The 16,548-nt window shown below is 43.9% G+C and overlaps 1 pseudogene; it reads left to right on the top strand.

The window, feature by feature from the left end:
* Positions 1–1,351, top strand: part of LOC119647712 — a 28,192-nt pseudogene extending 26,841 nt beyond the window's left edge.
* The last annotated feature ends 15,197 nt before the right edge of the window (positions 1,352–16,548 follow it).

Raw genomic sequence — 16,548 nt, 5'->3', positions numbered from 1 at the left:
TGGGAGTAAAACTGAATGAGGTTGTTTTCATGGGCTTGACATTTGATAAGGAATTTGGTTAGTGAGGTAAGGAGGATCTGGTCTATGCGGGAGCACTTTACCTCGTCGTAGACAGCTTGGTTGGAGTGGATATTGGGCTGGGAAAGGGAGAGGCGGAAGAACCTCCTTTCGCGGACCCGAAGGCGCTCCATTTGAGCTGAGGAGACGTCACACCATGCGACGAATCCATATATAATTAAGGGACGGATTAGCTGCTTATAGCAGTAGAGTTTGACTTTGGGGAGGATGGCGAAGTCTTTCTTAAGGATGGGCCATAGGGTTTTTAGTCCTGTTAGGATCTTTGAAATGATGGAATTTACCTGGGGTACGGGTGATAGGCGGGTATTGAGGGTTATTCCCAGGTATTTAGTAGATTGGACAGAGGGAATGGTGGAAGGTCCGATCTTGATAGTGAAGTTGCGGGTGTCGGCCAGCATCTTGCGGGTAAAGGTGGCTCTACCGCGCAAGACGATGGCTTCGCATTTGCAGGGGTTGAGTAGGAGTTTCCAGGATTGGAGGAATTTGTTGGGGGTTTGGATTGAGGTGTTAATGCGGTTTTGGATGGATTGTATTCTCCGGGAAGAGGTGTAGAGGATCAAGTCGTCAGCGTATTGGATGGTTTTGACTGCTTGGGGGGAGTTGGTAAGGTACTGGAGTTGGATATCGGCGTTGTATAGGGAGAAGAGGGTTGCTGACAGAACTGGGCCTTGGAGGATGCCTGCGGGAGGACTGTAAGGGCCGGACAGGGTATCGTGGATACGGACTAAGGGTTGGCGATCAGACAGGTAGTTAAGGATGAGTTTGCATAATTGTGGGTGGAATTTGAAAGTGTGGGAGAATTTGTAGGTGAGGCCATTGTGCCAGACCACGTCGAAGGCTTTCTGGATATTGAGGAGACAAGCTGTGGTGGGGATGTTGTTGTTTAGTTGGGATAGGATGTCAGTTTTGAGGACTAGGAGGGCGTGTGAGGTGCCGTGGCCGCGCCTGTTGGCAAACTGGAAAGGGAGGATAATGGCGTGGTCGGTGATGTGTTGGAGCATGATATCGTGGATGACGTGTTCAAAAATTTTCGATGTCACGTTGAGGAGGGAGATGGGTGCCCGGGGAAGCTGAAGGTAGGAAACCACAGCGAATCAAGATCGAACAGAAAGACCCCGGGTCATGTTGGAGTGAAAGTGTGAAAGCTCAATCACAAATAATTGACCAGGAGATTTGTGTGGCGCCAGTTTTGGTATATGGCGACGCAAAACAAACAGCCGGTGCAGGAGACAATATATCGGCTTCATGTTGTTCAGATATAATTATGGTTTAGCCGGAACTTATTCCTATTTATTTTACCTTTTTACATTTTGTGTGTGCTATTTTTATTATTTGTTTTGTATTGTCGGTTTTAGTTGTTTGGTAGGAAATCATTGGGATTTAGAACCTATTCAGTCGGTTTATATGCCATCCTACATGCTCAAGTCAGACCTACTTTTAAAAGTGTAATAGTGGCTTCAAAATTTAATGAACTAACTAATTGGTTATCTAAAGCCTATATCATGAAGAAGTTTTGAAGAGCATGCTGCCTGAAGTGGGAGAAGGTAGAGTATCTCTAATAACTACTAAAGTTAAATTCTAGCACAATCAACTCCTAAGCCATCTTAAAATCTATTAGGGCTTACAACAACTAATGCAGTCTTCAAATTATCATTCCCCATTTTCCTACCATTTTCCAATTTTTAGATTCTCTTAAAAGTCAGAACCACAGTATTCAATAGTAATGTCGTAAAAAGCATCCACTACAGTACAGACTCTAACATTCCCGTAGAAACCTCAAATTTTAGATTTGCCTGAAATACGTACACACATCAGCAAAGACAATTTTGAGCCGACTCCGCCTCAGAACGGGGCAAAGGCTAAAGAAAAATAAGAAGGCGTTTCTTGAGGAATATCAGGGCATGACGGGCTAAGATGGCGTCGATGCGGAACGTGTGACAGGAATCGCAGAGGATCTGGTTGGAGATGTATTTGGGGCGATCTTTGTTTTTGTATATGTTGGATCAGTGGCATAGGATTCGGCGTTCTTTAAAACGGAGTCGTTCGATTTGGTAAGAGGAACTGTCGGACCAGAAGATGAAGCCAAATTTGAGGAGGGGACGGATAAGCTAGTTGTAGCAAAACAGGTTGACTTTTGGAGGTGTTGGGTTATTGAATTTCAGGATAGAGTAAAGGGATTCGAAAGCATCGGTTGCATTGGTTAGTGCCTTTTCGATATGCGGGAGACGGGATAGACGCGAATTCACTGTCACCCCGAGGTAGGTGACTTTCTTTACGGTTGGGATTGTGGCATTGTGGATTTTTAGGAATAGGGTTGATACGTCGCTAATTATCTTTGGCATCATCTTTATGTTACCGCAGAATACGATAGTCTCGCATTTCGGCGGCTTCACGTTGAGTTTCCATTGGGTGAAATACCGGTAGAGCCCGCCCAAATAGGAATTCAGGCCGGCTTCACCGGTCGGGATGTTTCTGGTGGAGGTGTAGAGGATGAGCTCATCTGCCTATTGGATTTGGGTGTGAAGTTGGTTTGGGTAGGACTGCGGTGAAAAAAGAGAAGACGATAGCGGAGAGGAGTGATCCCTGAGTGATGCCAGTCGGACTTGAATAAGCAGCGGCTCGCGGATGTTATACGCTCCCTTTTATAATTCCCCAAACACGGTGCGAATTAAATTCAACGTAAATCCGCTCACAGCTCGGACCAAGGCTTGGCCGGAGCTAGAAAATTTTTGTGTAGGGTTTGAGGAGACCTAAGTCGGCATCTACTTGATGTCGGACGGAACCGTAGCCGCCTTCGTCCCCCTTTTGATTTTTGAACTTTGGGTGTTAAACCTAAAAAGAGGAATCCGTGGACAATGAAGCTCTCCATTTGGTCCGGTCCGACATCAAGTAGATACGGACTTAGGACTCCTCAATCCCTAAACAAAAATTGAGAGGTTAGCTTCTATTTATTTATTTGATTAGATGTTTTTATTCGAATTTGTCTCTTCCATATCGTTTCTACTGACAAAAATTGCTCATCACCACATCTCAAAAAATCACTAACAAAATACTTTCCTGCAATTCAAATACAAATTTGCAAAGATTCAGGCAGAAGTTACTTGTGGTCATTAACAACTCAAGCAACTTATAAACCGCTCAATAGTGCATACAGCACTTTAAGTTAGCAAAATTTTTATGTTAACAAAGCTGCTAAGCAGTTTCGGCTCTAACTCTTGAAACCCTGTGATTTATACCCCAACCGGTTTCCTTATAGGTCATGAACACTTTAATATATGTATCCTTCTTTAAACGCCCAACTGGATTATAAAATAAATATGTATAATTATTCTTCAGATATTAAATGACAAAAGATTGCAAGCGAAAAAATCAATAGAATTTCAATATCAAAGAAAACGTAATGATATCATCCACTTTTTTGTTCACATTTTCTATTTCTCGCTGGTCTTTCCTCCCAGCAACTCACGAGTACCAAACAGTTCATTAGCCGTAGAATAAATTATAACGAGTAACTTCTTTTATAAGATACATTTGGTTTTACGCCACTAATTACCTTTACATGTGCTCACACACGTAACAACTAACCTTTCGGTCTCCCAAAAACAAGAAACTAAAAGAAGAAAAAACCTCTTTCCAAGTGAATGAATTCGCAGATACAATATCTGTAGTGGATATGTACATATATTTAAAAGCTAATGGAAGTCGTTGACTGTTGTAAAATAATTGGTCGTAATTCATTTAACATTCGCTTTCGTTCGGTTGAAGACCTGATTAACCTTGCTCTTGCGACTGCTCAATTTCAAATGAAAGAGGTATCATTCATCACCCTTCTCGGATAATATCAATCAAATAATTTAAGGAGAGGCTCTGATTTTATTCACAAATTTTACAAACATATTCCTTTAGTCAGCATTGTGTACACACTAACATACCTAATTAATAACTCCGCCATGCTATTAACATAGTATGCTGGTCCCAAGCCCAGGTAAGGGAGGAAGGTTTGAGGCAACGTAGTTTGTACTATCCTCAGTAAAACAAAAATAAAATGCTGAGATCAGGAAACGAGTTGGAGTTATTCCGCTATGTTAAACCCTACCTTATCTCTCTTGATGGCAGGTCCCGCGACAGGTCGACCAAGAAAATGCATACAATGTCGTTAGAAACAAGATGATCGGATTGAGTCACAAGCCTCGGAAAAATGCTAGGCCGTCCACCTCACTCGACGCGACAGGACGAGCCCCGGTCTTGTCAAGAAATGGGCAAGAATTCTTGACGCATGGACGGCGTCCTAACGTAAAAAAGTTAGTCCGAACAAAACAAATACGTGTCTGCACGCTAAATGTTGGTGCCCTAACTGGAAAGACCGAGGAACTCGCAAGAGCCCTTCGGAAAAGGCACATTGATATCTGCGCTTTACAAGAAATCCGATGGTTTGGTGCCAAAAGTATTGAACGCGAACGCGGTAAAAATAGCTATAAACTTCTCTATTTTGGTAGCCCACATACTCAATACGGTGTTGGCATTGTCATCTCAGAGGGTTTCCGTAATACCATAAAATAAGCCGAACGATTTGATGATCGCACTATTTACTTCTTCACCGCGTACACACCACAGACAGGTTGACCTGATCCCAAGAAAGATGCCTTCTGGCAACTTCTCAATGAAGAGACTTGTCACGTGCCTGCAGACGACTATATCATCATTGCCGGAGACCCTAATGGTCATGTGGATGAAAAGGCAGACCATAATAGGTACCATGGTGGAACTGGGGTTTGGGGCGTGCAATGAAGGTGGCGAGCGTATAATCGATTTTGCGGACACTCATGACCTTGTACTTATGAATGCATGGTTTATTAAACGATTGTCTCATCTTCCTACATTTTATTGTCTTCCTCTTTTTCTTCAGCCTTTGTCCCGTTCACAAGCGGGGTCGGCTCGTAGTGATCGGTTTCGCCATTTGGCTCTATCGAATGCCTGATCTGGGTGCAATCTCGAGGCTTTCAAATCCCCATCCAGCGTATCAAGCCACCGTTGCTTAGGTCTGCCTTTTGGTCGTGCACTTACTAACTGTTGCAGGTATACTACACTCCGACCTATTTTTTTGTAGGTCTTACACATCCACATCAATGTAACACAAATCCAAATCGCATGAATATTCGTTCAATTTAAAAACAATATATTTTAAGAAATATATTTTAGATAAATCGACCAGATATACCCTTAAAAGAAGTCTCCGCGCATGCAGACAATTTCCAGTATGCAGAGTTGTGTGTATCTAAATCTCTAGTAGCGATCGGCAACCTTCAACTTGTATTCATTTCTATGCAGCATTACGTCATAAACATTCGCATGAAGTTCAAGAGTAAACTGGTAGACTGACTGCCGCCTTTCTCTCAGATAATGCAATAAAAGATTTAAATTTAGATGCAACTCTTTTCTATGACGTAATGAATAAAAACATCGATTTTATTGATTTTATTATTTAAGTAACTAAACTGAATTGTCATTGATCAAATAATATGGTAGCAAGCTGGTAATTGGTTTGTATCTGACTTCTCTCGTCCTGTAACGGAATGTATGATATTTTGGAGGACAAAATATGCGGCTGTGAGAAATGAATGAATAACTATATATACATATAAATTGGAGTCATGCAAGTTAATTGCTGCGCCCATTAAAATAATGTAACCTAAGGTTATCGTTTTTGCTAAAAGAAGGCCGAATAGATAATGGACATTACCCTGAGTGAAATTATTAGGGACTTGACTTCCGGATCAAATTTACGAAAAACGACACCGTCTGAAACTAAACACTAATTTCTTGCCTGGCGCAGCTTTTGAATGTTCTCTTCAATTTGGCTTTTCATTTGAAATCTTTCTCAGATCTCAAAGGTTGGTTGATTTTAGACTACGTGCTACTCTCACATCCGAAACTTCTACTCAAGACTTACGGTTTTTTTAATTCTATTGTATCTATCATATGGACAGGATCATGACGGAGTAGGAGCTTTTTGTTTTGAGTAGAGGTGGAAATCTTGACATGACGCTGCTGCGCCAGGTTGCAGTAGTGTAGAGGATTCCCACCCACTAAAACCACCTCCACTTATCCGCCCATATCCTCGCGATACCACCGTGAAGTATTACATCAAGAAGGGGACGCTGGTTTACACCAACGCTATTAAGTCCCGCTTTTGGAGCTCGTTACAATTCCTTCAACTACTCCTGTATCGCAAATACTATTCCAGTTATCGCACACCACTTTGCTCCAGACTCAGCAACTCCTCCACGAAATTATGGGGTCCGATAACTGCGTTGAGAGCATCCTTTAACCTCCTTCTTTCATTCGCGAATCTCGGACAGTAGAACATAATATGCTCCGTGTCCTCGGGTGTAGCAGCGCATTCGGGCCATTTCGGAGACTCATCCAATCCGAAGCTATGCAGGTACTTCCTGTACCCACCGTGTCCTGTATGGAACTGCGTTACGTGGTAATTTCATTCTTCATGCTTGCGCTCGTTCCATTTTTCAATATATGGTATCAGTGTATTGGTCCGGCGGTCCTTTTCGAAATTATCCCGTCTTCTTGACAGCTCCTTCCTAGTCGTTTTTAGGAACTCACTTCGGCCGGATTCATCCTCCTTCTCCGGTAGACGCAGTGTGCCTCATTCGCCAGAATATCCATGGGAATCATTCCCGCGATGACATACACTGCCTCACCTGATACCATTCTATATGCACTGCACACCCTCAGCGCGATTGCCCGATATGCCAAACTTACCCTCCTCTGGTTCGCTGTATTATCCAGTACGCACGTCCAAACAGGAGCCGCATATAGCAGGATAGATTTTATCACCCCTGTGATAAGCAGTCGGGGACTAGATTTCGGCTCTCCAATATTTGGCGTCATCCTTGCTAGAAATGAACTAGCCTTCCTTTTTGCGAGCATAGTCCAGGTGCCCCTTCAGGCTCCACTTGGCATCGATCATTACCCCCAGGTATCTAATGATTGATTTTGAAATGACCTCGGTATTACCAACGCGGATTTTGACAGTGTTGTTTTTCCTGCCTGCCTCCGCTTTATCTTCCGCCAATTCCAATTTCACCATTTGGAGCCATGCTGTGATAACATGAATGGTTTCACTTACATACAGTTCCACGGTCTGGTGGTTTTTCGCAACTACTACCACTGCCAGGTCGTCTGCAAAATCAAACAATGTTGCCTCCCTGGACACGATAAAGCCGAGCACTGCGTCATACATTATGTTCCACAGCAGGGGTCTCGGTATGAAGCCTCGGGGAAGACCGGTTTTAACAATATGTTCCTTCTGTCCGTGGTCCGTATCGTACCAAAGAAGTGTCTCCGAAAAGTAACTCTCTATTATCCGAGCTAAGTAACCAGGGACACCCAGTTTATCCAGGATTCCTTTAATCCAACCTCAGTTGAGTGAGTTAAAGGCATTCCTGTCATCCAGCGTTACCACCGCGCAGCACTTACCAGCAGCCGATGCTTCATGGACCAGGTGCACGACCGTTGCAATGGCGTCGACTTTGGACCGCGCTCTACGAAACCCATACTACCGCTCCAATAGACCACTCGCTAGCTCGATGAACGCAAGTAACCTGTTGTATATTACCCTCTCCAACATTTTCCCCATAGTGTCTAAAAGACAGATATGAAGAAGGCAGGCGATATGAAGAGGGTGCCCTAGGAGGCTTTTGGGGTTTCGGTAGCAGACCAACCTCTGCCTCTTCCACTGACCGGGAAACCGTCCTTCAACCAAGCACGATGCAAATGTCCTTGTGAACCATGCGGGCCTGATTCTAGCAACCAACTTCAGGGCTTTGTTCGGAATCCCGTCCAATCCCGGAGCCTTATTTTCTAAAATCCATCCACAGATCTCCCGTAGTTTCTCTTCGGTTACCCCGGATTGAGAAAACGTCCTGCTGAACTATTGGATGAGGTCCGCTTTCTTCTTGTGGCAGAAGAATTGTGACTATTTTAAACAAAAGTCGTGGGCACGTCACTTGGGGTGATTTTTGTCCACGAATCTTGTTCATTACAACCTTGTAAGCTGCGCCCCACGGGTTTGTATTTGTTTCAAAGCACAACTGCTTATAGCGATTCCTCTTATATCTTTCTTAAGGCTGTTTCGAAGATCGTGGTGTTCTTTCTTCGACTGTTGATGTTCTGGCTTCCCTCTGGTCCTTTGACAAAGCCTCCTCGCTCGAAGGCGGGATGCTCTCAATAGCGTGATTTCTTGGTTCCACCAGTAATATGGTTTCTTATTATATGAAACTTGCGTCGCGACATTGTAGAGTCGCAGGCCTCAGTTACCCGTTGATATAACTGGCTCACTTTTTCCAGCGCCGTTCCTTTCGTGCCTTAACCCCCTTCTAAAGCCGCCAAGAATGTCTGTTCCTCAAAAGCTCCACTGGACCACCCAGCTATTCTGGTTTTTCCGCTTTTGATGCTCACTTGACTGTCGCCTCCCCCGTTCCAAATGTCGAGAGAGATGGCCTGATGGTCACTGTGGGTATAGTGCTCACTCAGTACGAGGTACTAAGGTAGGTTAGATCCACGATAGAGCCTAGTTCTCTGCCTCGGAAGGTGGGCACGCATCCAACGTTGACGTGTACGATGTCCAGCTCCGCAAAGGTTTCAAGCAAGATTTGGCCCCTGGTGTCCGTCACTCGACTTCTTCAATCGAAAGCTGACGCGTTCAAGTCGCCGGCAATGATTTTGAGGCTGTAGTTTCCAGCGTCCAACACCAAACTATGTAGTATTTCCTCATATTACGCTAATTTTGCACTAAGAGGAGAATAGTAGCTGCAAATATGGACGCCGTTGACTTTCGCTCGTACAAAGCTGGCTCCAGGGAACGCCATTGTCTCTTGAATGGCTTGCCATCTTCATGCCCATATCGCCGCGTTTCCAGAAGAGTCTTTCACCTCCGTAGCACTAACGTAATTTCGGTCGGTTCACATATTACCTCCACTTCCACATTTGACTTGCGAGAGCAAGTCTTGAGTTACCTCGCAATGGATGAGGTTGCTTTGTATCAGCCTTATATTGCCTTAATATTCAACTCCCTCCTATATGCCGGGCACCTGCCACCACCTGCAGTGTGCCGGTCATCTAACTCCGTTCTACCTTTATACAACATGCATCGTGGATCTCCAGTGCAATCTTTGATAAAATGGCTCACTTCACAACACTGCACCTTCTCGACCTGTCATATTCGCTAATACATGCTGCTGCAAAGTGACCGAAATCGAGGCATCTGAAACATCTCTTCAGTGATATTTCCTCCCTAATACGACACACGACCCAACCTATTCTTATCTTGCCCGCGGTGGTCAGTTTAATCCCTGAATCCACCGGTAAGTTAATAATAGCGGTTTGTGTACCTCCATATGGTTTCTTCATCCTTTTGATGGCGCTATCTTCTAGGTCGCTAAGGTTGAACTGTTCCCTTAGCGCAGCATAGATATCCTCTGGTGATGTGACTTCCGAGCCTTCACGTCAGCTTACCTACCTAGCACCTTCTCCACCTAACAGGCGGCGCGAGATCTTGGGCTGCACATCAATGAAGGCAAGACAAAGTATATGGGGGCAACATCAGCACCAAAAACCAGCCAACCAACAACATCAAACCGCACTGGTCAAAAGCAATGCAACTTTGAAACCGTTTATAATTTCCCCTATCTAAAGTCAAAAATCGCAAAGGATAATAGCTACGAGGATGAAATCCGCGCAGGATTGTTGGCAGCAGATAGAGCCTATTTCAGTTTACAAAAACTGTTTCACTCGAAACGTCTCACCATAGGGTCAAACCTCTTACTGCACAGGACAATGATCTACCAGTCCTCATGTATTCCTCGTAGACTTGGGTTCTTAGCAAGAAGAATTTTTGGTCCCCCACCATAGGGATGGACGATTCCGTAGCCTTCATAGAAACTAGCTATCCACGAAGTGTGAAGGCAGTTTGATGAGCGTAAAGAGCTAAGATATATGTTAATGGCTAGATCACCACTCTATATGCCCGTCTTCGACTTCCAGAAAGTTTTCGGCACCGTGAACATGGAGTGTAACATATTTGGAACACTCAACCCAACAGAGCTAATAGCTTGAGAATTGTAAATGGTATACAATTCTCAAGACGCAACTCAAATTTTTTAAAGTCTGAGTGCAATTTCGTTTCTAGCGAATAAATTATTTAAAAAAATTGCCTTTTTTCGGGAACAACTTGCTCTCTTCATCAGTGCTACAATTCTCTGTAATTCCTTCCCACCCATTCGGATTCTGGAAAAACACGAAACTATCGAAGAAGTTCATCAGTTAGCCTTTGAAATTAGCTGGGATTTAGAAGATTACTTGGCACTGCCTTTCTATTGCATTACTGCCTGAAGCGGAAAAATTACGATATCGAAAAGTGTAACGAAAATGATACTAAAAGAAAGAAAAGATGGCAGTGAACACAATCGAATGCAACGAAAGTATTGTCACACAAGAAAAATGAACAGATTCTAATAGAAAACTAACCAAATTATAATGCAATGTACGCAATTGCAACTTTAAGACTAACAATGAGTCAATTGATGGCATAAGATTCGTGCAATTAAAATAAAGATCATATCTGTAGTATTATATTTTCAAGAAGAGAATTTCGAACTCCAAAACATATTTGTCAGTAACCATACAACTTTAGTGCTTGAAAGACAAGTAAGTAAACAAACAGTAAACAAAATAAAAAATAAAGAAAGAAACAATTAAAGTGAAAATTGAAGAAGCAATAAACTAACCTATTAGCGAAGTTGAGAAGATCTTCTTGAAAAACTACTCACTTTATCCGAAAATCAATCACAGAGCCAATCGACGCTAAATCTTCCGATACATAAAATCTCCATAAAAACTTTCATCATCTAACTCTGGTACCAAATCTTTAGTATTGAAACCGCGTATACTGACCCGAGCACACAAGATTCTCAGAGTAGCTAATAACGTTGAGTTTCCCCAAACCGGTTCACTAGTCACAATAGGCTCGAAAGCGGTAATTCTGTGACCCGACAATGCTGGGTTAAAACGACAACAGACCCGGCGACTGGCTCCAGAAGATCGGCAAAACCTTAATGGGTATCTATCATAGTATCTTATAAGCTTTTTTAGTTTTTTCTTAGTATTATCAAGCTTTTTATTCATTTTATGATGATGTGGAAATGAAGCTTTTTAAACGAATCACATTCAGTATCAATTTTATCAATCTGTTCTTTACCTTAATACATTATCCAATAAAGCATGAATAGCTTTGAAATTCTACTTCTACTTAAGGCATTAATATCACTTACAAATTTCAATGTAAGAAAATTATCCAAAATGTATGTAAATATGTATCTCGATGGATTCTCCCCGCCAGCTTACACGATTTGGAGAATTTGAAGAAATTCACTGAAAAACAAAAGACTTAAGACAGTAACCCGATAATTTTCCTAAAAGAAATAACTGTCAAATTCGTTGGAAACAAAAGTAACTCATCAAATACTGCATTTTATTTTTTCGTTCATATAATATAACTATGAAATATAATAAGCCTGATTTATTTAGGCCTGACCTGGTTAAAGCAAGGACATTCTGAGGAAATCCTAAATTCATATTTACGAACCCGGTTGTCATTGCCTGTGGCAGATAGAGGGGGAGAGTATGGATTTCCAGAGGGGAAGGCACAATATTATGCAACTCTGGCTGCTGGGACGGTGTATTTTCTAAAAAGTTCAAGTTAAATTTTTAATTTTGTTTTTACACCGATGAAAAATTGAAGCTCAGAGCGTAGTCAACTAGGGTTGAACCATTAAGGACATTTTTAACTAATTATTCTTCTACCGGAGGAGGAAAAAAAAGCTCGTTGAACAATTTACTAAGCGCAAGTAACATGTCAGACACTAGATGAAAATTCCATTTAGAATAATCATAATAACACAAAAAAAATCGACGAAATGTCGGGGTAGGAGGAAGAACTAACTGCGTGTGGACACAGCACAAAAATGCGTCATTCGCGCAGCGACTAGCAAAAGAAGCAACGAGGGCTGCAATACCCAATATGACACAGGGACGCCCAAATTAAAGGGAAGCCTTACCAAGTGGCGTGACTTACTTTGCAGGGACTCCAATACCCCGTAGTGTACCTGTTCTGGAAAAAAGCCCAGTCAGAATCGCTAGTCCTGAGCAGACGGATTCGGACACGAACGAGGTGAAGGTGTAAGCGACCGTCCTAACTAGAAGAGAGGAGACTCATCAGGAAAAGCTCGACAATGACATCGGAAACATTCCATGAAAGGCGCCAAAAATGGACTGATGACTCCTTAGCAACAGGAAAATCAAATTTTGATATGTAGTGTGCATAGTACGAATACAGATAACCTCCATTAAGTGCTACAGGTGTCTGGACTATGAACATACGTCAGCAACTTGCAATGGATCTGACGGAAACACAGCATTCCGCAGATGCTGTCAGATAGGTCACCCAGCAAAGAACTGCAATGAAAGGGAAAGGTTCCGTTATCTGCAAGGATCGTGGCGCGCCTCATGAAAGAGTCGCGTACACTGCCGGTCCAGGACAGTGTCCAATTTTTAGGACGGAACTAAAACGGACTAGGATGCGACTAGCTTGATCCGCACCCTACAAATTGGCATGCACTGGAGTGCAACCACTTACCAGCTGGTCTAGTACTAACCAGCAAACAATACCGAGAGAATGGATTTGTCTGGATTCCGTGTTTAGGGATAACATTTGCTAGCCGTTACCTAATACCGAATGAGACGATGCCGCACTTTCGATGAAGGCTTGATGCTCTAGAGAATGCCATTTTGGACACGGAGGGGCAAATCCTGGTAGGAGATGACTTTAGTGCTTGGGCCCTTGAATGGGGCATGCCTTACCCAGACTTCAGAAGGAAACGGATCCTGTAAATGGCGGCTAAAACCCCACTCGAAGTTTTAAACATCGGATCCTAGTCAACGTTCCGGCGCCCAGACTGCGAAGGAAGCATCCCTGACATCACCTTTGCTTCGGAATCTCTGGCACCATCGATAGACGGATGGCGAGTACTAGAAGTAAATTTTTTGTTGAACAAGCTGGGAGTCCTGCTTAGTGGCGGACCGGACTACTTGGGAACTTACTTCCTCTTTTGTAGTCCACGGACTTCTCTTTTTTGGGTTAAATAACCAAGTTTTCAAAAAAGAACGAAAAAGTTGACTAACGGTTTCATCCACCTCTGCCCTGGGAGCAGCATTACCGAAACTAACGACAGATGGTAACCGCTCCACCCAAATCTTCTTCTTCTTTTCCTTCAGCCTTTTTCCCGTTCACAAGCGGGCTCGGCTCGTCGTGATCGCTTTCGCCATTTGGCTCTATTGAATGCCTGATCTGGGTGCAATCTTGAGGCTTTTAAATCCCTATCCAGGGAATCAATCCATCGTTGTTTCGGCCTGCCTTTTGGTCGTTTACGATCGACTTCGATGTCCAGACCAATCTTGGCAAATGAATTCTCGTTAACACGAATTGTGTGACCATACCATCGAAGACGCCTCTCTCGCAACTTTTCCACGGTTGGTGCAACCCCATAATGATCGCGGATATCCTCATTTCGTCCAACGTAACATCTTCGTCTCCATTCCCGCAAGACGTCGCTCATTGGCTTTTATAGTTGGCCAACACTCAGAACCATAGAGAGTGACAGGATAGATGACATTGCGGTAAAATTTCGAGTCTGTCCCAGCACCCACTTGGTGATGGACAGGATCACGACGAAAACGTCAGGCAACTTTTCTGTTTTTTTGGAAAACTTGGGTATTTAACCCAAAAAAGAGGAGTCCGTGGACTACAAAAGAGAAAGTATAATAAGTTGCTTCCCAAGCAGTCCGGTCCATCACTAAGTGGGTGCGGACTCAGGGCTCCCAGCATCCTCAACAAAAAATCTACTTCGGCCTAGTTTAGGTCTGCATCTATGACGGATTTCGTTTGAATATAATTCGTACCCATTACGTGTTTGCGATTGTATTTAGGTGGAGCGATTACAATCTGTCATTAGTTTTGGCCGCGGTGCTCCCAGGGCGGAGGTGCCCTGGACGATATGGTCAGTCAACTTCTTCGCTCCTTTTTCACTTCTAGAAGACTTCTCTACAAGTGATCGTTGATACATCGCATTGGAAGTGGTTGACACTATTTACCAACGCGCACCATCCCAGCGCTCCCCTTATGTGTGGAACGTCGCCAGGGTAAACATCGGGAATTTTTCGAACCTCTTGGAGCAGACAGAGTCGCGATGGACACGCAACTAACACTGTCGTACGCTCAGTGTTAAATCTGATAACGACATTGTGTGACAAGCCTTCAATGTAATGGTGTAAGGCTGAAATTGCCGACCTACGAAAGGAGTGTCAAAGGCTCTGCCGTTTGGCACAACGTTTACACGGTCGCGAGGAGGCATGCGTCATAAAGCAGAGTATAGGTCAACAAAAAGGAATCTCCGTAAACAAAAGCGAATTTCGCAGTTGAAAGTCGGAGTTCTACGGAAACTCTGCCCATTAAATACCGACCAGGTGCAAGCATTGTACGGGTATTATTCCCCAGACATTCCGTACGCGTTGATGTGAACAGCAAGCAATGCGGCGAAAGTTTATCTACTGGTGCTCCACCAGCGACGAGATTTCCTGCTCGGGGCATTCAGCGCTTACCGAAAAGCGAGCATTTTTCCTTGTCGCTGGAAGGAGGCGAGATTCGCGTTAATCAGCAAAGGAAAAGGAGACCCGGAGCTGACTTCTTCACACGACCGCGGAAATGCTTGAAAAATTCATCAGGAGTAGACTCGTTGAAGGCCGGGGACTAATTTGGGTCCAAAACAGGGAGATCAACGGTGAACGCTGTTATGGAGGTCATGGATGCAGTTCATCAAGCCGATGCACACAGCCGCCCATCTCGACGGGTATAATGTCAAAAATACCTTCAATTCCGTAAGATGGACAGATATGCTAGTCACATTAGAAAACCCGTTCTACGTGCCGAGGTATTTCTAACGGATATTAAGGGATTATTTGAAAGACCGCTTCCTGCTCCATGAGATGCTGAAGGGCCAGAGGAGGATGGAGATCACTCCGAGTAGCACAGGGATCCACCCTAGGGCCGGACCTCTGGATCGACACGGCAGAAGAGTCGCGCCTGGTCAGTTACGGAGATGACGGTGCGGCAGTTGTGGTCAGCCGCCCTATGAAACAGGGCAAAGCTTACATGGATATTGAAGCGATGGGTAACCGGAAGGACTGCTAATAGTTTTAGCCTTGCAGAGGACAAAACCGAAGTAGTCGTCTTGACGGGAAGGAGAATCTCCAGCCAGCGGTTAAATACAGTGGTTTAATGCTTGAACAAATGAAAGCAGCAGTGGATAGGAATGTAGCTGGAGTCTCGTCCTTGAGTCGCTAAAAGCGAATGTTGATGATGCTTATGCCCTTAACAAGTGCAGAGACGAGGAGCTTTGCGAGTGGCGTCTGCTTATCAGCCGTGATGGTGATCCTGATGGCCGTTGCCCTCCATGTTAATAAACGTGGAGCTATCTACAGCTGCAAGGTCGAAGATTTAAGAGACGGGGTTGCTGGTAAAAAACGTCAGTCGCAACTCTTTTGGCAAAATGAGCTAAGAGGAAGATAGATAACGCGGCGATTCGTCAATTTAGACCCATGGATGAACCAAACACATGGTGTGACTGATTACTTCCTTATCCAACTTTTAAGTGAGCATTTAGGTTTTCAATCTTACCTGCGTAAGTTTAGAAAGGTACGATCTCCTGATTGTGAGTTTTACGATGGAGTGGTAGACGAAGCCGAGCACATGTTTTTCTCATGTGGAAGGTGGTACGGCTTTGGTCAGCAGTCTTATGCAGACACAAGGGAACTCTCTCCAGACAAAATTGCTAGAGAGATGCTGAAGAGCACTGGCAGATGGAGTCGAATTGCGCATTATGTTCGGCTCTTCTTATTGCGAGGAAGATGGAGCTCGGCCAGCGGAGGGGCCGGCTGGCAAGGGGTTCTCTGTACTAACAACTGCTTTCTTCCTCTCCGCTCCCGTTTGTGAAAGAAATTCCCTGACTTGATGGCAGGGAACTGTTTAGTTGGTAATCCGGCGGAGTACTATTGTGGTGGTTCAGCACCCTGTGCGTAAATTTATTCTTCTAACCTACATCCCAAAAAAAAACCGGAGATGAAAAATGTAATTTCAGTGGAACTCAAACTCTAATTCTTTAACTAATACATTTGAATAGTAACCCTCCTAAAAGCTAGTGCTCAGGCAGTCCCTAAGAGTATTTTCTGCCTGTCCAAAACAGGAGTCATCATCAACAGCGTAGCAACCGGTGCCCAGCCTAGGCAAAGCTGAATAAGAGACTCCAAACATCCCGGTTTTGCCCCTAAGTCCACCCTTTTAGA

The sequence above is a fragment of the Hermetia illucens genome, chromosome 2 (genome assembly GCF_905115235.1).
Source record: "Hermetia illucens chromosome 2, iHerIll2.2.curated.20191125, whole genome shotgun sequence".
In the NCBI taxonomy this organism is placed as follows: Eukaryota; Metazoa; Arthropoda; class Insecta; order Diptera; family Stratiomyidae; genus Hermetia; species Hermetia illucens.
The sequence above is the reverse complement of the archived record's forward strand: the minus strand, read 5'-3'. Positions and strand labels throughout refer to the sequence as shown.